A 5830-nucleotide genomic window follows, 5' to 3' on the forward strand; every position below is an offset into this window, starting at 1 on the left:
GCTTTAGTACAGTAGAGTATGAATAGTTTGTAAGACTATATATATATATATATATTACATGAACTAACCATTACACAGTAAAAACTTTAAGCACAGTTTACCATAATTTATTCTTGTAAATCGTTTATATATATATATAATGTTAACAGATGAAAGTGAGAAAATTAGCGTTGGTAGAGCATTAATCAAACTTCAAAAGAATAATAAGCAAAAACTGATCTTACAGTTTATGATAAAAATTTCATAATTTATCATAATTTAAATTCAGTTACGATATCGTTAGTGGTCTACAAGAACTTTGTAAGTATCATACAATAAAATCAAATAATGTAAATTAAAAAAAAATAAGTAATGACATAAGCCTTAAGCTAAATGAAAAGAAAAAAAAACTCATGCAGTTATAGATAATAGCAGTTTATGCCAAAACGTTTTACTATTTACAATTATTTAGTTCTGCTGCTGTGTTTTACCACTTTAAAATGCTTAACTGTACTGTTGTGATTTACTATTTTAAAGTCCCTCGGTGGATCAGCGGTGAGTTCCCGGACTTACAATTCTAAAATCCGAGGTTCTATTCCCTGCGGTGGAAAGAGCGCAGATAACCTATTGTATGGCTTTGAGTTAAAAAAACAATTACCTTAGTTTTTAATTCCGTTGCTGTGTTTTATTACCTTAATTTTTTTAGTTTTGCTGCTATATTCTATCACTTTAAGAGTATTAATTTTGCTGCTATATTCTATTACTTTAAGAGTATTAATTTTGTTGCTGTGTTTTATTATTTTAATTTTTTTTAGTTTTGCTGGCTATATTCTATCACTTTAAGAGTATTAATTTTGCTGCTATATTCTATCACTTTAAGAGTATTAATTTTGCTGCTATATTCTATCACTTTAAGAGTATTAATTTTGCTGCTATATTCTATCACTTTAAGAGTATTAATTTTGCTGCTATATTCTATCACATTAAGAGTATTAATTTTGCTGCTATATTCTATCACTTTAAGAGTATTAATTTTGCTGCTATATTATATCACTTTAAGAGTATTAATTTTGCTGCTATATTCTATCACTTTAAGAGTATTAATTTTGTTGCTGTGTTTTATTTACCACTCGATTATTTTTAATTCTTTATTTGATTTACTACTTTAAAATGTTTTATTTTTCCGATGCTGTTGTTGTTGTTGTTTTAGCGCAAAGTTATACAATGGGCTATACGCGCTCTGTCCATCGCGGGCGAATGAATCTCGGATTTTAACATTGTAAGTTTGTAAACTTACAGATGACTCACCGGGAGATATTTTTTTACAATTTTAATGTTTTCATCCTACTTATTTGCTTATCATGTAAACCTTTTTAACTCTATTGCTGTGTCCTAGTATTTTAAGGTCCCCTGGTGGGATAGCGTTAGGTTTAGGGACTTATAACGCTAAGATTCGGGATTTGATTCCCTTCGGCTGACAAGGCAGATAGTTCAATATGTCTTTGCTATAAAATAATCAACCAATCAACTACTATTTTAAGATTCTGCTGCTGTGTTTACTGCTTTAAAATTGTTCATTTTTTCACTGTGCTTTATTGCTTTAGAATTTTTAATTTTGTTATTGTGTTTTACTGCTTTAATATTTTTAATTCTGCTGCTGTATTGTACTGCTTTAAAATATTTAATACATACTGCTGTGTTTTACTGCTTTAAAATCTTGAATTCTGATACTGTGTTTTACTGCTTTAAAATTTTGAATTCTGATACTGTGTTTTACTGCTTTAAAATTTTGAATTCTGATACTGTGTTCTACTATTTTAAAAATGTTAATTCTGCTGCTGTATTTTACTTTTTTAAAATTCTAAATTTTGCTGCTGTGTTTTACTGCTCTGAAAGTTTTGATTATACTATTGTATTTTACTGATGTAAAAGTTTTGGGTATACTATTGTATTTTACTGCTTTAAAATTTTAAATACTACCGCTGCGTTTTAATGTTTTAAAAATTTTAATCTGGCTCTGACCTGATTTATTTTTATTGTTTTGTAAATTATAGGCCACTGGTTTCAAAATGTTACCTTTGAACTTTTTAAAAACATTCAATTGTGTATTTTACCTCATATTTTCATTTAAAGTTGAATAAATGTCACTAATACAAACCCCATTGAGAAAGTAAGTTTTATTATTACTCGAGGATGTGAATAGTCTTTTGAATATGATTTGTAACGCAAATAAGAAAAATAATTATCAAAACGGAGAACTCCAAGAATTATAGTAAGTACATATATGGAGTTAATAAAATTGAATTATATTCGCAGTCAACTTTCAATACGCACATAAACATGATACCAAAAATCTATAGATTTATCTGGTTTACAAGCAGTGTTATTTGTGTGTTTTGATAATTTGAAAACAAAATAATCAGCTACTTAAAGTTCTAAGATATGTGAAAGGATTGCTCGTTGTTAAGCGTAAAACTACTCAATCGGCTACCTGTACTGTGCCCACCACCGGTGTCCAAACCCTGATTTTAGCGTTATAAGCTTTCAGACATATTGCTGAACCACTGGGAGCTCCATAATATGTGTATTATTGATAGATTTAAAAGTATGTAATAATATAGATGAAAAGCATATATGAACTATTATTTGGTATCCTATTTTCCCTTAAAACGTCAGAACATTTCAATATTTTTTTCATTTAAATAGCCATTGCCACTGAATATAATATATCCTTGATATATATACACAAACGACTGAACAAAGTATTCAGAACGCTAATACATAGAGAATATCAGCAAATCTTCTTCTTTTAAAAACCTGAATTTGATATTAGGATTACATTTTATTGTACTGAAATATTTCTTCTTCACTCTTTTATTTTGTAGGACAATAAAAAGATGGAAATTCGAAACCATGTATTAATCAACACTTCTGGTACAAGGTAAAATAATCACTATTGTGAATAATGTTAATACGTCCTTTTTTTTATTCAAATAACTATTCTTCTACTGCATATATCACCTCTTTTTGATATATTAACTACAAGTTAAAGCTCATTCGTGCACAAGCAGGAACAAAACAGCTATCTATACCTTTCACAATGCTTCAAGGATGGAAAGTGTCAACCCCTGGATTGTTGGCTTTCTTGTGAATTCTCAAACGCTGTAGTGCGGTTTCTGCTTCTGGCAAAACTAGTGGAATAGGTGATGCTCTAATTTCAATGATTAAATACGACATTTATGTGTTATTTTGAAAACTTGCGATACCTATGAGTCTATTAGACTTTAAATGTCTGAAAGTACACAGTTTTAAACTCTTTAGTATTCCGTTGCTTGGCCTTATTTATATCTTACTCAGTAGGATTAGAACATGTCTGTGTTCAGCAAAATCAAAACAGCCCAGTGTTTCAGATGAAATGGCCGCCACGCTGGCCATTCAACGTCGGCAGTCTCGTTGTGTTGTCTAGACAGGCTCAACCCTTTGAACTCATGCGGCTGATGGGTGAGACCGGTCATCGCTTAACCGTCTGAGCTGGTTGTTGTTAAGCAGGCAACACACAGAAGGCGATGCGCTGTAAAGTGAACGTTCTCCGAGTCTGTAAAATAAGAAAACGTTGTGAATATACGGTTATTGTTGGGCATGAAAAACGTTAGAGCAGCATGTTAGTAGAGGTAGCATTGTGATGAAATGACCGTGATTTGGTCGTGGTTATCGGGCGATCACGTGAGCCGAAATCTGTCAGGATGTGTGAGCTCCAATCTCATTGAACCCGTGGTAGCCATATCAATGAAAACTAGGCTTTTACTTCCTACACATGAATTTCCTTTCACACGTCAGAACTATGGTAAAAGTATGAATCGAAAGTTTGGGGGAATGTCCTGAGTCCCGGATTGACATTGCTGAATTTCTTACACTCACTGGATGAAGTTATCATAATATGTGTCTGTATAAACAACGCCAGAAGCTCAGTGCTAATAGTGTGATAACCTGAGCCATTTGTTGTTACTCGTTATGACGTCTCACATGGTGTCTTTGACCCGTTCGTGTTTTTCCGACTCGGCCTAAATTACCGAAGAAGTTGGACTCTTGCCATATCTTCAACAAACAAGTATCCTAATAAAGAAAAACAGGTTAGTTCAGCTGCATGTGTTCTACACTTTCTTGTTATTGTGTAGAAAAAAAGGAGGGGGAAACAACTGGTTTTCCGCATAACAAACTGTATGCGTTTTTGTTTAGTATAATTAAATGATTTTAGGGGAAGAAGTTATGGCCCTTCATCGACTTGTTAGCAACAAAAAGATGGCTATTCTGACGTATCATTTTCTTGTTAAACATTGAAAAATGGTTTTAAGTTAGATGACAACACAGCCGACTGTATGGGTATGTAAATAACGAACCTAAATCAATAGTGATTATCAAGTACAGATGTATAACATTAAAGCATTAACGATTATGTTATCATGGACACATCCTTCAGTTATACCTGAACAAAACATTGAAGCGATGAATTAACTAATGATGTCGCTGGGGTTCCAGACTTATGACTATTACTTCATCATTATTCTGTATCAATGAATTTTACTTTGCTACCACTCTTCTGCAGGTGCTAAGATTTCGTTTTTTCCTTCTTCAATAATTTAACACTTTAAGAGAACAAGAGCGTCCCCTGGTGGGACAGCGGTAAGTCTTCGGATTTACAATGCTAAAATCAGCGGTTCGATTCCCCCTCGGTGGACACAGCAGATAGCCGGATGTGGCTTTGCTATAAGAAAACACACAAGAGAACAAGAAAAAAAAACGTATACCGACTTGACCAGTTAGAAGCTTCATTTTCACAAATGTGTTGCAAGTATATTCATTAACTTAACACGAGTGAGTGATTCAGTTAGTTTTCCATGTTTTGTAATGAGTAATAGTTTAATATAAAAAATTACACTGAGCATGTAATACTTATCTTATACAGTAGGATGTTATGAAAGTAAGCAATCTTTAACTTGATTGATTAATCACTTCTTATTGAAACACAAAAGACACAATGGGTGTTTATATTATGAGATTAGGTATAAATATCTGACAACGTTTTAAAATTCCTCTAAAGAGATAACTTTCACGTAGTAACGTATTATAAACTGTAAGAGAGCTGAAACAAAAATCATGTAGTTCGACATAAAATATGTCATAACATTGTGGACAAATAATAACATTCCTGCGTAAGTGACAGTTCCAGTATATATAACCTGTACATAAAAAGGTATAGATTTAAATAATAACATCCCTGCGTAAGTGACAGTTCCAGTATATATAACCTGTACTTAAAAAGGTATAGATTTAAATGATAACATCCCTGCGTAAGTGACAGTTCCAGTATATATAACCTGTACATAAAAAAGTATAGATGTTAAATAACAACATCCCTGCGTAAGTGATAGCTCCAGTATATATAACCTGCACATAAAAAGGTATAGATTTAAATAATAACATCCCTGCGTAAGTGACAGTTCCAGTATATATAACCTGTACATAAAAAAGTATAGATGTTAAATAACAAACATTTATTTTAATAAATAAAATCAAATTATCCTAATATAGGACCTTTAATCCAACATGATAAAAATAAACAAGTTAGGGAGTTATCTAGTTTTGAAGTTTGCTTTCAAACTTCTGGACAGAGGTAACTCTCACGTAGCATATAATCTGAGCCACAGCTGATAAGAGCTAGTTGCGATATAATAAACTTCTACAATGTGGAAGCAGCTGGAAGCTCGAACTAACTGTGGATTGTAATATACACAACCTTACATAATAGATTACTACTTGTTATATTTATACGAGTGTTGACAAATCTTAAAAG

At 32.0% G+C, this 5830-nt stretch overlaps 1 long non-coding RNA gene across 1 annotated transcript in view; it reads right to left on the minus strand.

The window, feature by feature from the left end:
- Nucleotides 1-4648, minus strand: part of LOC111085722 — a 103287-nt gene extending 98639 nt beyond the window's left edge. The window contains exons 1-2 of the long non-coding RNA XR_002610533.1: nt 4463-4648; nt 3072-4092 (exon numbers count right to left, since the gene is read on the minus strand). This is a non-coding gene — a long non-coding RNA (uncharacterized LOC111085722). The remainder of the gene's footprint in view (nt 1-3071; nt 4093-4462) is intronic.
- Nucleotides 4649-5830: the final 1182 nt, after the last annotated feature.

The sequence above is a fragment of the Limulus polyphemus genome, unplaced genomic scaffold (assembly GCF_000517525.1).
Source record: "Limulus polyphemus unplaced genomic scaffold, Limulus_polyphemus-2.1.2 Scaffold575, whole genome shotgun sequence".
Classification (NCBI taxonomy): domain Eukaryota; kingdom Metazoa; phylum Arthropoda; class Merostomata; order Xiphosura; family Limulidae; genus Limulus; species Limulus polyphemus.